At 41.0% G+C, this 16,917-nt stretch overlaps 1 long non-coding RNA gene across 2 annotated transcripts in view; it reads right to left on the bottom strand.

Moving 5' to 3' along the window:
• Positions 1 to 15,183: 15,183 nt before the first annotated feature.
• The window catches only part of LOC112830961 (uncharacterized), a 41,080-nt gene continuing 39,346 nt past the window's right edge, over positions 15,184 to 16,917 (bottom strand). For both annotated transcript variants that reach the window (XR_012381717.1, XR_003210034.2), the window contains exon 7: positions 15,184 to 16,738. This is a non-coding gene — a long non-coding RNA (uncharacterized lncRNA). The remainder of the gene's footprint in view (positions 16,739 to 16,917) is intronic.

Raw genomic sequence — 16,917 nt, 5'->3', positions numbered from 1 at the left:
ACTTGCGCACATAGTAGCTTAAGTGTAATAGACAAAATCTGGAAAAAACTCAAAAGTTCACCAACAAATGAATGGCTAAACAAATCATGAATGATCCATACACAATGAAATATCAGTCAGCAATTAAAAGGAAAGAAGTACTGATAGATGCAACAATTTGGATTCATATCCAAATTTGGATTCTAACAATTAGAATCATTATGTTGAAGAAAAGAAACTGGGTGAAAAAAAATCTGTATTATTCCATCTATTTAAAGCAGAAAAACTGACAAAACCAATTATGCTGTTAGAAAATAGTCTCGTGGTTACTTTTGAGAAGTGGTACTGACTAGGAGGGGAATGAGAGAGGCTTCAGTGGTCCCTAGAATGTTTATTTCCTTCATGTAGGTACTGGTTATATAATTGTGTTCATATAAAGAAAATTTATCAAACTGAATATTAATGATTGGTGAATATTTCTGTATATATGCTATAATTCAATATAAATTTCAAAATACAAAAATAAAAGAACATGATTACAGACTCTGCATTTTCTACTCCTTTGAGCATTAATAGAGCTATTTGTATTTGTATTTGCCATGCCCTTTGCGACCCTGTCACATTGCATCAGAGGGTCACACTCTATTCTTGAACTTGAAAGCTAGGAGTCCCCTCATTGTCATCATTGACTAACACCAGCACCTGTACCATCCAGCAGTGGCAGCCACATGAACATAACAGACCTCTTGGCTGACATCTAATGAGAATAAACCTCTGTTCTGTTTAGAGAATATTTGCAGGACATTCTAAGTTTATTTATTCACGCACACACACATGCCACCACCACCGCCTCTACCATTGCTAAGGAAAAGAACAAAAATTATATCGTACTTATTGAAAGTAGTACTCTTTGCCATATGTTTGCCTAGCTCCCCTCTTCTCGTGATCATGAGGGAGAATAATGATAATTCTGTCACTATTTTGGGCAATTATTGCCTTTTCATACAATCTTAATTGACAAATGCATTTGCAAATTCAGGCCATGTGCAGATGGTCATGATTCTATGAATAAATAGAAGGACTTTTATTCCAAATCTGAAACAAATATTGCCTCTCCAGGTCAAGTTCTGACAGGACTATCTGTTAGAAACCTTGTCTCAACCCCAGGAATCCTGCTTGGGGAAAATTAGCTGAGGGAAAAACGTGGTGGCCTACATGTGTCAGTCACCATGAAGCTGCTAGAAAACCTGAATTCTACCCCCAGGGAAGACAAAAAATTGTCTGGAGAACACATCAGAGCCCAATGACAGATACTAAGATATCTGAAGTTATGAAAAGTTGATTTAAAAAATAGTCCCAATTTTACTCCTTATTGTACCCATGCTTCTTGAAAATATAACTTTGCAGTTTGTCCCATCAAAATGATGAGCCTCGGGGCGCCTGGGTGGCTCAGTCGTTAGGCGGCTGCCTTTGGCTCGAGTCATGATCCCGGGGTCCTGGGATCAAGCCCCGCATCCGGCTCCCTGCTCAGTGGGAAGCCTGTTTCTCCCTCCCCTGCTCCCCCTGCTTGTGTTCCCTCTCTCGCCGTGTCTCTCTCTGTCCAACAAATAAAATCTTTAAAAAAATGATGAGCCTCTTGGGGCACCTGGGTGGTACAGTTGGTTGAATGGACTCTTGGTTTTGGCTCAGGTCATGATCTCAGGGTCATGAGATTGAGCCTGGCCTTGGCTCTGCACTCAGCATGGAGTCTGTTTGCGATTCTCTCTCCCTCTCCTTCTGCCCCTCCTGCTCATGTTTTCTGTCTCTCTCAAATAAATAAATAAGTCTTAAAAAAAAAAATGAGCCTCTTTTTTCACCTCCTTGAATCTAGGCCAGTCCTGTGACTTGCTTAGGTTAATAGAATATGGAGAAAATGATGTTGTGCTAGTTCTGAGCCTAAGTCTCAAGAGGTATGTGTGCTTCCCCTTTCTTTCCTAGAATCCTGCCACTCCTGAACAAACCCTAGCTAGTCGCTTGAAGAGAATTCAGTTGTAGTAGCCAAAATCTTCCTAGACCAGCCTATAACCAGCTGATCCTCATACCATAAGAGCTTACTCAAGATCAGCAGAGTTGCTTGTCCAACCCACAGCTGATCATAGACACAGAATGAGCTGAGAGGAGTCCAGAACCGCCTAGCTGACAGACTGACAAACCCGATGTATTTGTATTATTGAGGCACTAAAGCTTGGGATGGTTTGCTATGTGAATAGTTAGGCAAAAAATAACTAAAACAGAAATCTGAGGGTATCTATATTACCATCATCAGAGATGTAGATCTTTGGGAAGAGTCTCTGGTCTAATTTTCCTCATTTTATGAATATAAGTAAAGGTAAACATAAAGGACATGAACTAAGAGTCAGAAATACCAGCCTTTTTTTTTAACTCTATTATAGCTAATATTACAAAATTTGTTTGAACAGTTTCATTATAATAACCATATTAATAGCTACTGGCATTTAGGCACTTAATATAGACAGAAGTATTCTGAACATTTTACATCAATTTTTTCCCTATAATCTGAGGAAATGGATTGTTCAGAATCACACATGGAACTAGTAGAGGAATGGAAATCCCTCTGACACCACAGCCCCTGTCCTACAGTTTAATAAACTCTATTCTACCGCCTCCCACAATGGTAAGGCATGGAACTACACCTTGCACGGGCCTGAAATTCTAAAGTCAGTACATCAAGCAAATAATAACTACAGTCAAAATTATCCTGGAAAATGTCTTTGTCTATAAATTGTAACACCAGCTGTCAGGAAGTCCACCAGACTCAGTTTTATTCTCCAATATTGTAGAGACAGCTACAGTTTGGGAGGGACAGAAGTCAGTCTACATAGCTGGACTGTATTTCAGAGTCCATGTTGAACAAAAAAGATCCATGCATACATGGCCATGTATTTTATACATGGTTAGATGCTCACACTATGAAAGATGCAGGAGACCTGAAACCCACTGAATGATCATCATACTCACTCATCTCATTTTCTTTTGGCTCATAATCCAGACTGACAGATGGAATCACTTGAGGTGTTAAAATTTGCTCTTTCTCTATTCCTGTCTCTTCTCACTGCCAAGTGTTCAAACACTTAAATTCACAAAAGTTAAATGTGTATCTGGTGCAACTCCATTATACTGTTTTGGGAAAGGATAACCTGCCATGAGTTCCAGAGGTCAAGGAGGTTGGAGCTATGTGGAGAACTGGAAAGGGTACTACCCCAGGGTCAGGAAGCCCTGATCTTGATCCCTGATCTGGCACTAACTTGCTCTGTGATTTTGTTACATGTCAACATACAGTTGACATCCCTGAAGCTCAGTTTCCTTGCCTGTAACACGTTTTTTGACTCTGTGAAACAAGCCTGAACGCTTTCATACCAAAGATAAGATCTACCAGGTAAAATCTGACTGCTTCCAGGAAATCAAAAAGGGTAGGGGAGGGGCAGGATCGATGTTAGGCTCCTGGCCCTTAGGGTACAACTGGCTTCCCTGAAACTCTCCCAGATGCTTCCTGAGATGCAGGCTTCCCACGCCTTCCATCAGCTGCACACTGCACTCATGAGCTCTATGATGTCATGGACCCAGGATCTGACAGTCATGAGCTCCAACCTTAGCTTTTTCCCTTATTACCAGCATAAACCTTGGCAATGTACCTAAGCTCTTTCTAATTTTAACTTATTCATGCATGCAACGAACTAATAATGCATACCTAACCTATCTATATAATAGATGGTGTTTTTGTAAAATATGTAAGATAACATATCTTAGGCCCAGTTATTTTGTGTCCCTTGATATCATTTAAACATTCCATAAGCAATAAAAACAGAAAACTAACTTAAGAAAAAAAATTACCACAGTGGAATGATACTGAGTGAGCTCAAAAAACTGAAGAGACAAAACCAAACCTGGGAAGGACTAGACCCTGGGGCAATTTGGGTGTTTCCACAATAGAGTGAGCATTCCTAGCTGGGTCTCTGCCCCACCCACCTTCTGTGTTCAGGATGCGAATTGCTGGGAGAGATAACCCAACTGGCCTAGTTTGGATCCTCTGACTACACTGGATCAAAGGTAAAGAGCCCTGTGGTGGAAAACCCCATTCGAGCCACATGGAGTAAAAAGGGTGAGCTCCGTAGAGGAAGGAAGTACTGTTTCCAGAACAACAGAAGGGAGGCTGGGCAGAGAGAAAACAGGTTCCATGCCCAGTCCTGAGAGTTATCACCAACATCACACAAAGTTTAGATCCCAAAGTCATTGTTGCTGTTTTTTAAATGGCCTATCCAATGATATTTTCCCCTAGCTATGTCCTTGCCATGACCTTTCCTACTACCCTACCTGCCTTCCGGTTGGCCCTTTTTTGTGGTTCTAGATAGTTTCCTGTTGAGAGCCTTGCCGAGTTTAATTACTTTTAGGGGAAAAACTCTTCATTCTGGTGAACTCAGCCATAAAACACCATTAATCCAATGAGTAGGCCTAGTTTCCCCCTAACACAAGACTTTTGTTTTTGTCTTTGTTTTTTTCACTTACAGAACAACACAAACAAACTCCACATAACTGATGAATCAGTAAATCTTAAAACTTTGATCTTCACCCGGAGACAACACAAAGAAACGTAGTGTGTCCTCCATGAACTCCTCCCTCCACAAACTCACTCATTGCTATTTGAATAGCTGTCACAGGCTTGGTCTGATCTCTTGAGCCCTCCATAACATTGGGTCAGACAGTAACATCAACACTATGTTTAGCCATGAGGGAAATCAAGGTCAAAAAGAGACCCATGAATAGTGCAAGCTATTTTTTGGTTTGTAATTTTTCTTAGGAAAACAAGGAGATGCTTGGTCTATATATTTAGGCCTAAGAGCTCCAGATCCTAATGTGAACTTTCTGGGTAATGTCTTGTGATTCATTTCGTCTCTCTGTGACCTTTTCAGACCCAGCACAAAACACATGGATGGAAATTCACACCAGCAATTCACAGGTGGGGAACTGGAATTCAGTCCAATTCAGTTTTTAGTGTAGCAGAACCACTATAAGTCAGGATACCTGGGCTGTGATCGAACTGCCAATTACTTCCTAACTTGAGGGGAGTTGCTTTCCTTCCATGGGTCTTGGTTTTCTCCTCCCTCATGTGAGGATGCTGAGCAACTTATTTCTAAGTTGCTTTCCTTCCTGTGTTGATGTTCAATGAAGCTAGGGCCAGAGGGACTCATAGGAATAAGTGCTTCCAGTACTCAGAGGACCCAACTTCCTCCGGGGGAGGAAACATGGAAATTAAAGGGCCCCATTTGCTCACCTTGACTTAGCTGGGGGTGAAAAGCTGAAAAAGGCACCTGCTGATGTTATTTAAGAACTCCAGAATATCATTCTTTGTGGGCACTGGATTCTATAATATTTGGGATGGCAATAAAAGTTGGAGTCAGCAAACCTTTTCTGTAAAAGGTCAGATAATAAATATTTTAGGCTTCATAGGGCTAGTCTCTGTTGCAATCACTTAACCCCCACCATTGTCATGTGAAAGCAGATGTAGACAATCCTTAAACACAGGAGCAGGTTGTGTTCTATTACAAAACAGGTGGTGGGGACTTGACTGATGGGCTGTAGTTCGCTGACCCATGATGTAAATGGCAGCCTTTGGAAGATCACTGAAATAGGAGCCACAAAATGTAGGTCGAAGCCAAAGTTCACCATTGAAGTAACTGGCGATTTGTTTAACTTCTGGAAATCTCAGTTCCTTCATTTTCAAATGAGAAAGAGAATGAAAGAAAAGGAAATGGTACGCACTGTGCCTCAAAGGAATAAGAATGCTAACAGTTAACACTTGAATATTATAAAATTTAAAATATTCCTTTCACATTTATCATCGCATTTAATTCTAAAAAACAAAAACCCTTAGTATCCACCTAAACTGGTAGTTGTTACCTAACTCCTAACATTCTGGCTTGTAGATAGCATTATTCTCATTTTATGGAAAAGACACTGAAGGTCATGTGAGGAGGGGAAATGAGGTGAAAACTGTCGGGTGCTACATTCGCACAAGGTGCCATAATTATTCAAGACGAGGAAAATAAGGTCTCCCAAGTCTTCCCTTCACAGGTTCAAGGAGTGGATTTTCATCCTGGTATTTAAAATCCAATTCAACGTACATGTTCTAACATCCACTGTCGTGTGTAATCAGCCTCCACCCTCAAGGAGCTTCTGATCCTCATGAAGAGCCCTAATTTACCCCCAAGGAGAAGCTGGAGAATCCTTCCTATGTCCTTGTCCTCTCTCAGAGCATATCCAGGAAAAGAGCTGTGGCTATTTGCATGGACATGGTAGTTACATGGCAAGAGAGAACCAGGCATGTTTCCTACCTCTGCCAATAAGACACATGGAGGAATGGGGAGGGGGAAATACTCCGAGAAATCTGGAATCTTCCAACTGCCAACAGCCCTGCAGGTGAGAAGGCTTTGAGAATTCTCCTTTGCCTGAGGCTATGCAAAGACAAGGGTGACAGGTACACAGGTAGTGTCTTCCCAGGCTTGAAAGGGGATGATCAGACTAAAAGACACACATGGAGATCACCACTTTCAAGGGTTGAAATCATCCCAGACATCACTTTAAAAGATTTTACAATTTTAAAGAGCAAAGATCACAGCTGTTGAATTTCATTTGCACAGTATAATTTGACACATGACTTTTTTGGGTGTTTTTGACATATATTTTTCTACCATTAAAGGGAGCATTGTACTAATATGGAAAACCAGGAAAACACAGGGAAAAAAAAGATTGATGAAATAAGAGTAATCCATAATTCCATAAGGCAAAATAACTATTAATATGGCAGATTGTTTTCAAAGATTGTTTTCAAAGATGGCCACAACCATTCCTCCCTTTGTGCATGCCCTTTGGCTATTGACCTTGCCATCTCATCCAGAAGTGGAGTTTGATTTTCCCTTCCATTGAATCTGGGCGGACACTGCAGCTTGTTTTGCCAATAGAATGTCACAGAGTGACATTTTACAAATAATGATGCTAGGCTTTAAGAGAACTTAGAGCTTTTGTTTTTGTCTGCTTGGAGCCCTGAGTCTCCATATTTAAAAAAAAAAAAAAAAGTTTAGGGGCTCCTGTGTGGCTCAGCAGATTAAGTGTCTGACTCTTGATCTCAGCTCAGGTCTTGATCTCGGGGTCATGAGTTCAAGCCCAGCATGGGGCTCCTTTAAAAAAAAAAATGTCTTCTAGGGCGCCTGGGTGGCTCAGATAGTTAAGCATCTGCCTTTGGCTCAGGTCATGATCCCAGGGTCCAGGGATTGAGTGCCACATTGGGCTCCCTGCTCCTTGGGAGCCTGCTTCTCCCTCTGCCTCTCTCTCTCTCTGTGTGTGTCTCTCATGAATAAATAAATAAAATCTTTAAAAAAAAATGTCTTCTAAAACGAACTACTTAAATAAGATCCAGAGTCTTGTAACACTGCACAGGCCCAATTTTCAATGGAAAATCAGGCACACCAAGAACACAGAAGATCTCAAATCATATAAGAAAAGAAAATCAACAGACCCTGACACCAAAATGACACAAATGTTGGAATTATCTGACAAGGATTTTAGAGCAGTCATCATCAAAGTGCTTCAATGAGCCTATGAACATGCTTAAACCAAAGGGAAATATAGGAAGTCAAAGAAGAGAAACAGAGGATATAAAGGAGAACCAAATGGAAATCTTAGAACTAAAACATACCATAAATAAAATAAACAACTCAGCAGTTGGGCTTAACAGCAGAATGGAGAGGACAAAGGGAGAATCGGTAAAGTTGAAAATGAAACAATAGAAATTACCCAATCTGAACAACAGAGAGAAAACAAATAGAAAAAAAAAAGATGAATAGAGCCTTTGGGACATGGAAAACTATAACAAAAGATTAACATTCATGTCACTGAAGTCTAGAAAAAGAGGAGAAAGAGGGCAGGCTGAAAAAAGTATTCTAAGAAATCATGGTTGAACAGTTCCCACATTTGGCAAGACATAAACCTACAGATACAAGAAGCTGAAAGAAACCCACACATTATAAACCCAAAGAAATCTATGTCAAAATATATCATGGTTAAACTTCTGAAAACTAAAGACAAAGAAAGAAAAAAAAAAAAAACCTTGAAAGTCACCTGAGAGAAATGATGCACACCTATAGGGAAAAAACAATTGGACAGAGTTGGACTTCTCATCAGAATCCATGAAGGCCAGAAGGAATTGGCACCACATTTTTCAAATGCTGAATGACAAGTGTCAATCCAGAATGTTATAATTAGCAAAAACATCCTTCACAAATGGAGGAGAAATGAAGATATTTTCAGATGAAGAGTAACTAGAATTGGCTGCCAGCAGAGCAACTCTATAAGAATGACAAATGGAAGCTCTCTAACCAGAAAGAAGATGATAAGGGAAGGAACCTTTGAAAATCAGGATGGAAGAAAGAACACAGGAAAATAAAAAGCATGGGTAAATGCAGTAATATTTCCTCCTTAAGTTTTCTAAATTATGTTTGATGGTGGAAGCAAAAATTATAACAACATGTGCTGTGGTTCTCAATGTATATAAAGGAAAGATTTAAAACAAGTGTAGTGGGAGAGACAAAAGGGAGGTAAGGTTTCTACGCTTCAGTCCAGCTGGTAAATGTTGACACCCATTGCCTACGGTAAGCCGTGTACGTATACACTGTAATACCCAGAGCAATCACTATAAAAACCATATAAGAAGAAAAACACTCAAAAACACTATTGATATATCAAAATTGGATTTAAGTAATTCACAAGAACCCAAGAAAAAAGGAAACAAAAATGAAAAAGAAAACAAACAGAAAGCAAAATTCCTCAAAAAAAAAACGCACAATTATAGTGGCCTCCAAGCATTCAGGGGCAAAGTGGTTAAAGCCAGTCCTCTGCAGGCAGCCTACGGGGCCAAATTCCTGGCTCTGTCCCACTGGACAAATTTCCTAATCTACCTGTACCTCAGGTACTAAATCTGTAAACTAAAGATAATGATATCCACTTCACAGGATTTTGTTGAGGTTTAAACAAACCAATATTTACTTATAACAATGCCTGACAAATAGTAAATATGATACACCTATTTTCCAATTAAATAAATTAAATTAAGTCCAATAAATTAAGTTGATTTCCTAACACTCAATTATTCCTCTTTTTTACCCTCATAAATTTTTTATAAAGATTCTTTCTTTATTTATTTATTCGCAAGGAAGCAAGCCCGCGAGCAGGGGAGGGGGTGAAGAGCAGAGGGGGAAGGAGAGAGAGAATCTCCCGCAGACCTCCCGCTGAGTGCAGAGCCAGCTGCGTGAGATCGTGACCTGAGCCGAAATCAAGAGGCCGGGGCTCAACCAGCTGAGCCACCTAGGCGCCCTGACCCTCATAAATTAACACTGTGAAAAACATCCTTATACTTTAGTCTTATTCCATACTTCTGGCTATTTTTAGGATACAGGAATCCTCTGAAATGTTTTGATGTTCATGTGCAGCCCCACTCCTTTTTCCTGGCGGGATAAACTTCACAGACTTCTAGAAGAACTTGATGACTAAAGCAGCTGCTGTTTTCACCAAATTTGTTTTGCCAACACACAAACTAGAGAGCAGAGGTCTTTATGGCAGATGATGTAAGGAAAGCCTAATAGCTTATGACTTTACACTAATGATTTCACTAAACCAGCCTAATATCTTGGTTAAGAGCATGGGCTCTGAAGTTTGATTGCCTCGGTTCAAACTCCAGTTCTATCATTTATTAGCTGTGCCACCTTAGGCACATTGCTTAACCTGTCTGTGCTTTTGTGTTGGTTTTTTTTTTTATCTATAAAAAGGGGGAGGGACGTCTGGGTGGCTCAGTCGTTAAGCGTCTGCCTTCGACTCAGGTCATGATCCCTGGGTCCTGGAATCGCGCCCCACATCGGGCTCCCTGCTCAGCAGGAAGCCTGCTTCTCCCTCTCCCACTCCCCCTGCTCGTGTTCTCTCTCTCACTGTCTTGCTCTCTGTCAAATAAATAAATAAATAAAATCTTTAAAAAAAGGGGGGGAATAATAGTATCACAGGGATGTCATGAGGATGAAAAGAGTTAATACACCTGAAGTGCTCAGAGTAGTGCCTGCCATTAGAACGAATAGAAAAGTTAAGTGAAGCCTCCTTCCTGATGGCCTAAATCCATCCTGCAAGCAGGCCAATAAGAAACTGATCGTGACCCTCCATGTGCCATGGTGGTTCTCATTATTGAGCAACGTTGGCTGCCAGGAGTGTTGTGGTGGAGCGACTGGTTATATGCCACCACCGCGTTAGCCTACTGAACATCACCTCCACAAGAAATCATGAGTGAAACAAGTAATTTTCATAAAGCATTTTTTTCATCTGAGCTGACTCTAGCTGCTGGCACATGTGGGACTTAGCACGTTTATTGGATGACAAACAGATTGACCTGGTCCATCCGGGTATCTGAAAGGCTCAACATGCGGTTTGAAATCTTTGCAATTCTTGGTCTACAGGAACTCCGTGACTCAAAGGGAGCATTCTTAGATTTCTTATAGCTATAAATCAAAGTATAAGATCATGCTTTGGGAGATGTTGTTTATTGTGTTTTTAAATGGAGTAAAAAATAAACTACTCTGGGCTTAGAACAGATTCTATTCTGAGGTATTATTACTCAGTATATAAACAGACTCTACAGAGACAAATTGTACAAAATCCCATAATTCCTTTCTACCAAAGAATAGCAGCTGTTTGCTGGGGAAAAAAAAAAACAGCTTCCTATCTTTCCTTTCTCCTTTCCTCATCTTTAATGGCTGACTTTACTCTGGAATCCAGACAAGGGACAGACTACAAAAGCACTAATCCATCCATTGTATTCAACTTTGCAGCAGAATATTCAAGACCCAAAGGAATCACTCTCAGATTTCATGCATCATAGAAAAGAGATGTTTGAGGCTGATATATACGTCCTCAACTCAACCTAATGTTGATCATAGATCCTGATTTCCTATCACAGTTCCAATGTGCAATATTCTGACCTATTCTTAGCATAGATTACCAAATTATCCTGAAATCCCAATAGCTAAGCATTCTTGTTACACCTCCTCTATGACCCTGAGGAGCCATGTGTCCTATTTTAAAGTATGAAAAATATTAGGACCATGAACCCAGGCAGTTCCTCCCATTCGTAACTGCTGAGTATGGTATGCCCATTTCCAGGGTACAATGTTGGGGTCTGGACTCCATAATTTGGAGAACATGATCAGTGTTCCAAAGAAAGCCTCAAAAGGGACACCTCTTAAAATTTCTTAAGAATTTCTGCCCCAGTATGTTTCGCAGGTCTCACAGACTTATTATTTTTTTTAAAGATTTTATTTATTTATTTGAGAGGGAGAGCACCAGTGGGGAGGGGCAGAGGGAGAGGCAGACTCCCCACTGAGCAGGGAGCCCATCCCAGGACCCTGCAGTCATGACCTGAGTCAAAGGCAGACACTTAACCAACTGAGTCACCCAGGTGCCCCAGGCTTCACAGATTTGAAGGAGAATTTGGTATAAACAAGAAGGCTCTGCTAGAGGATTTCCAGCTGGGAACTATTTGCATATTGAACCCTGTTCTCATAGGAGATAAGCTCAACAGAGCAAGGCCAAGGTAATTGGAACAGAAACCAAAGAGGCACTCCAGCCTCTGTTGCTTTAAGAGTGTGCATTCTGGAATTAGACAGCATGGGTCTGAATCTTGTCTCTACCACTTATTAGCTGTGTGACCTTAGATAAGCTAAACAAATTCTCTTTGGTCATAATAGTGTCATCCTGACAGGATTGTTGTGAGGAGTAAATGAGCTAAAACAGACTAGTGCTTCTAAAACAACATTTCCTGTTTTAAGGTTCTTATCATTGAAGTTATTAGCATTGTTATGTCCATATTGAGAGAGATTTACAATGGTTGCTTAGAAAACCAGAACCAATAAAGTGTATTAAGCACCTACAATTCACTCAATCCTGAGCTAAGCACTCAGTCTTCAAGGATATAAAAACATATGAGTAGGGGCGCCTGGGTGGCTCAGTCCTTAAGCGTCTGCCTTCAGCTCAGGTCATGATCCCAGGGTCCTGATTGAGCCCCGCATCGGGCTCCCTGCTCCGCGGGAAGCCTGCTTCTCCCTCTCCCACTCCCCCTGCTTGTGTTCCCTCTCTCGCTGTGTCTCTCTCTGTCAAATAAATAAAATCTTAAAAAACAAAACAACAAACATATGAGTAAATGGGGGAGAAGAGAAAAATCTACTGTGTAGAAGTATTTCAAATAATTTGTATACTCAGTAGAACCTATTCCTCGAGTGTGGGCCGCACACAGTGACTCTTTCTAAAGAGCCATAAATGGTATGGGAAGGGGTGGGAGGCCTGCAACTTTACAGTGAAGAAACCTGACAAACACTAACTCAGCCAAACAATCAAGCGCATCGTAACAATGATAAATCATGTTAATTATATGTACCCCAGCACCAGCCAACTCATGGGAAAAACCTGAGACAAATCGCAACTGAGGGTCATTCAATACCTGGCCAGTTCTCCTCAAAACTGCCAAGGTCAGAAACAAGGGACATCTGAGAAGCTGTCACAGCCAGGAGGAGTCTGAGGAGATAGGAACTACTAAACATAGTGTGGTTGGTCCTGGAACCAAAAAGGACATTAGGTAAAAACCAAAGAAATCTAAATAAAGTATGGATCTAGTCAATAATGTATCATAGTGGTTCAACCATTATAACAAATGTAAGATGTTAGTCAAAGGAGAAACTGCTGTGCAGTATGAGAACTCTCCGCACTGTCTTTGCAATTTTTCTAAAAATATAGAACTGTTCTAAAAATTAAAGTTTAGAGCACCTGGGTGGCTTAGTCGGTTAAGCGTCTGCCTTCGGCTCAGATCATGATCTCTGGGTCCTGGGATCAAGTCCTGCATCAGGCTCTCTCTCTCTCTCACACACACACACAAAAATAAATAAAATCTTTTTAAAAAATTAAAATTAAAATTTATTTAAAATAAAAAAGATATGGATTTGGCTCATAAGGATGTCCCGGAGTAATGGGGAGACACGTGATTAAGTTATAAATTACAAGGCAGCGTGGTGGGTGTGGCAATGGAAGCACGTATGTACAGAGCCTACACACAGCTCAGAGAGGTTAATTCCAATGTTGAGGGTGGTGGGTGGTTAAGCATGGTGTGAGGAGGAAGGCATTGTCTGAGCTGCAGTTTTCAGGAACCAATCAGGAGGTGGGGAGGGCAGCCTCCTAAGCAGAGGGAATGCCTGAGTAAAGATTTGGAAACTACTGAGACTTTTGGAGTTGTCAGGGCACTAAGCATAAAGGGCAGGAGTCACAAAACAGGAGACTGACAAGGGAAGAGTCAGATCAGAAAGAACCTGGCAGTTAGACTATGGACTGGACCTCACTTAGCCAAAGGGAGGTCGGCTCATCAAAACCATTCCAAAAGGGGATGACTGGAAGAGCAAAGCAGAGGGAAACTGCTGACAGGCACCCCATTCTCTTCAAATTAGAATGTCTATCAACCCTCCACTGCCAGAAATAACGGCTGGAAAGTACTGGGCTTGATCTATTTTAATTCCATTTGTCATTGGGTTCAATTTATTGATGGCTAATAGGCTCTTTCCAGAGCAAGATTCGTGACTCAAGAAAAAGAACTCACCATTATTAGTCGGAAGGCTTCTCCTGGGATGGACAGAAAAAAATATCAAATGAGGCTTGGCCTGGATGACCAGTTTTGGCCATCTCAGCCTGTGTAGGGGTCCATGTGAGCCAGCACCATGTCAGCGAGGGCAGGAAGGTGGCAGACATTGGACGGGGGATAAGAATGGGAGTGGAAATGCCCTTTTATAATGGGCTAGAATTCAAGGAAGTGCCCTGGGGATTGAGCTCCAACCTGAGCACAGACCAGCAGACTAGGAAGGCTATTAAAATAAAAATACAATTCTCCATCACTTTTTGCAGAAGTACAAGCATACTGCCACATTATTAAGAACAGGCAGTGTGAGTTATGGGTTTAATGGTGCCAGTTTAATTTCTAACTTATGAAATCCATGAAGAGCAGAATTTGTCCAATCAACCATCCTGGTTGCCCCAATTATGGGAAGGGGCAGAAATTCCAGATGTTCTACAACACCTGGGACAGTCCCACCCAACAAAGAACTGTCCTGCATTCCACATACTTCACACGTGTCACTCCAGAGGGCCATGAGGAACAAAACCTATGAATAATTATCAGAGCCAAGAACATAACTCTATCTTACCCATAAATACAAAGTATCTTTTGCAAGATACTAATTTTGCAGAAACCCAACCACCATGTAAATCAAAGAGTTTCTGTTGTTTGAAACTTCCAAGAGTTGTTCACCATTTTGGATGGTACCATGACTTACCTAATAGCAGCACTAATGGTAGTTTTGGATCCAAGACTCTGTGAGCCCATTTTTCACAGTCTCTGCATTCACAGAGTTTCCAAATATAAATGCAAGTATGCAACACCTTCATTGTGGCCCTGTTTGAAAATTTACATATTGAAACATCTTTTAGTAGAAATTTCTTTCTTTTTATTTCTCCTCTATATTATCGCTAAGATGTTACATTGTTTTAATTGTGTGAATAGGGATTTCATTTTAGGATAGTAAAGAGTACATTATAAGATGTTTGCTATAAGTAGGTGGTGGGTCTGATAGGGTTAAGAATCATAGTATTAGATTCAAGGGGGCTAAGAAATGGGGAGAAAGCCCCTCCCAGCCGCCTGCCCCTTCATTATCTCTAAGATGAAGTTAAATGACTCTGGTGGGCTTTGTTAGTCCACTACAAGGGATTCTGCTTAAGGAAATTCCTGGGGGCAGAAGCCCAAATGAGCTCCAGGAGTGTCTCAGAAGTTTGGGGCTGCTCTGAGACCCAATTTAACGCAATTAAACTCCAAACAAGCTTCAGAAATGTCAGGGGAAGTCTAGTTTCCTTAGTGCTGAGACCAAGCCATGAATGGGTTCTGCTTTAAAAGGGAATATCTCATACCAGAGACAGAAGGAAGCCCTATTAAACTGTTTTCTACAAGAGGGCAGGGTGACCATGTACCAGCTTTTCCTACATCGGGCATCAGCACCTTAGCTGAAATCATTAAGTAGATTTCCTTTGTTCCAATAAGGTTTTGTATTATTGTGTTTTGTTTTCACCTGTAGGAGGATTTGGTGAAAAGTACGGTGCCAGTAAAGACAAAGATGCTTTCTATGACGCAAGCTAGCACACGGTGGAAAGAGAGACCCTTAGGGTTCTGATGTCGGTCTCGAGGTCCTCCTCAGCAAGCAGCACGGAGATAGCCTTTAAGCAGTAGAACCAGGGGACCGGTTCTGACCCAGCCAGGCTCCTTTTTTGCACACTGCATAGCATTCTTGATCCACACAGCCTCAGGTCTTTGATTCCTGCATCAGGGTGAGGTGCACAGTGCTCAGGAAAGAAAACCTGGACAGACATCCAAATCAATGGTGTCTACCACAGTGCCCCACCCGAGTTGCAAGAACAAGCTTCCTTGGCGTGCAATGCCTGTTTCGGAAGATTCTAGACATTAACACTGGATGGGAATTGGTACCCTAAACAGAACTTTTCAGGGTACTCATGATTTTACTAAATTGTCAGCAACAATATTACCCTTTCCAATCTCCCAGGGCTTTATCTGACTCAAATCCTGTTATTTGTCTCCATTTCCCTTGGTGAAAATATTAAAAGGTCAGTGCTTGAACTAGCTGAGGAAATGCATGTTGTACCCAAACAGTGGCATACTTAACCCAATCTGAGGGACAACTTTTAATTGAAGTGTTTCCCACCAAACCCACATGGCTTATACGATCAGCACCAAAAGTCACTTGCAGAAAGCTGTAGGTCAGGTGTTGATCTCTTTTTAGGGCAGTTTCCAAGAAATTTTCCTCTGAAGGCATTATAAATAATAGCAAAAATAACAAAACGCTGGCACCAATCAAGTGCTATTTATTGGGTCCTAACTCTATTTCAGATATCACACTAAGGGCATGTGGCCTCTGCCATCTCCTTCCTCACAACTACTCCACTGTAGAAGTATTACCATCCCTAATTTCTAGATAGCAAACTGAAGTTCATGTATGCTAATTAGCTTTTCCAAGCAGTGTAGAAATAGATGTGAGCCCAGGACTGAATACAACGCTCTCATCCTCATCACGGCAGGAGAGGCAGCATGGACCATGGATAGAATATGAACTCCAGCATGAAATACATCCCCAGTCACTGGCTGTGTGATCTGGAATAAATCTCTCAATCCTGGGCTTCTGTTTCTCCAAAATTCAATGGGCTGTATAAACTGATCAAAGGAGAGAATAGATGGGTGTAGACCGTTGCCTGAGGCTGGGCTGGCTTGTTTATTCTCTGAACCGAGTCAACTGAAAGGTTGTGCAGAGGATACTCCCAGGTGTACACTGACGGCGAGGGCAGGATGTCCACTTGAAGAAGAATGACTGCAACTAATGTATGGATTTACATTTGCAAGGTCAGTGCTCTTAAAGCTGTTCATGGGTCAGTCCCTTTGCACACGGTGAAGAGTAGAGACTGCTGTCCTCAGTTTTCTGCTGTCTTGAGCGTTTGTAGTCATTGCTATCTGAATACCCCTGAGATTTCTTCATCCTTCTGGATTTTGCTGCTATTGGGTGCTGGAAACTGCTGAGAGCTAAATCCAAAGGAAAAAAAATATAGACTTAAAATCCATATGGTATATAATATATAGGACTATATATATAACATATATCATACAATTTATAATAAATAATATATATTTGATATATGTGTGTATATATGTATATATATGTGTGTATGTGTGTATATATATATATATATATATATATATAT

This window comes from Callorhinus ursinus, unplaced genomic scaffold (assembly GCF_003265705.2).
Source record: "Callorhinus ursinus isolate GAN/ISIS: 27379988/994484 unplaced genomic scaffold, GSC_fseal_2.0 scaffold20, whole genome shotgun sequence".
Taxonomy (NCBI): Eukaryota; Metazoa; Chordata; class Mammalia; order Carnivora; family Otariidae; genus Callorhinus; species Callorhinus ursinus.
This window is presented reverse-complemented; position numbering and strand designations above follow the sequence as displayed.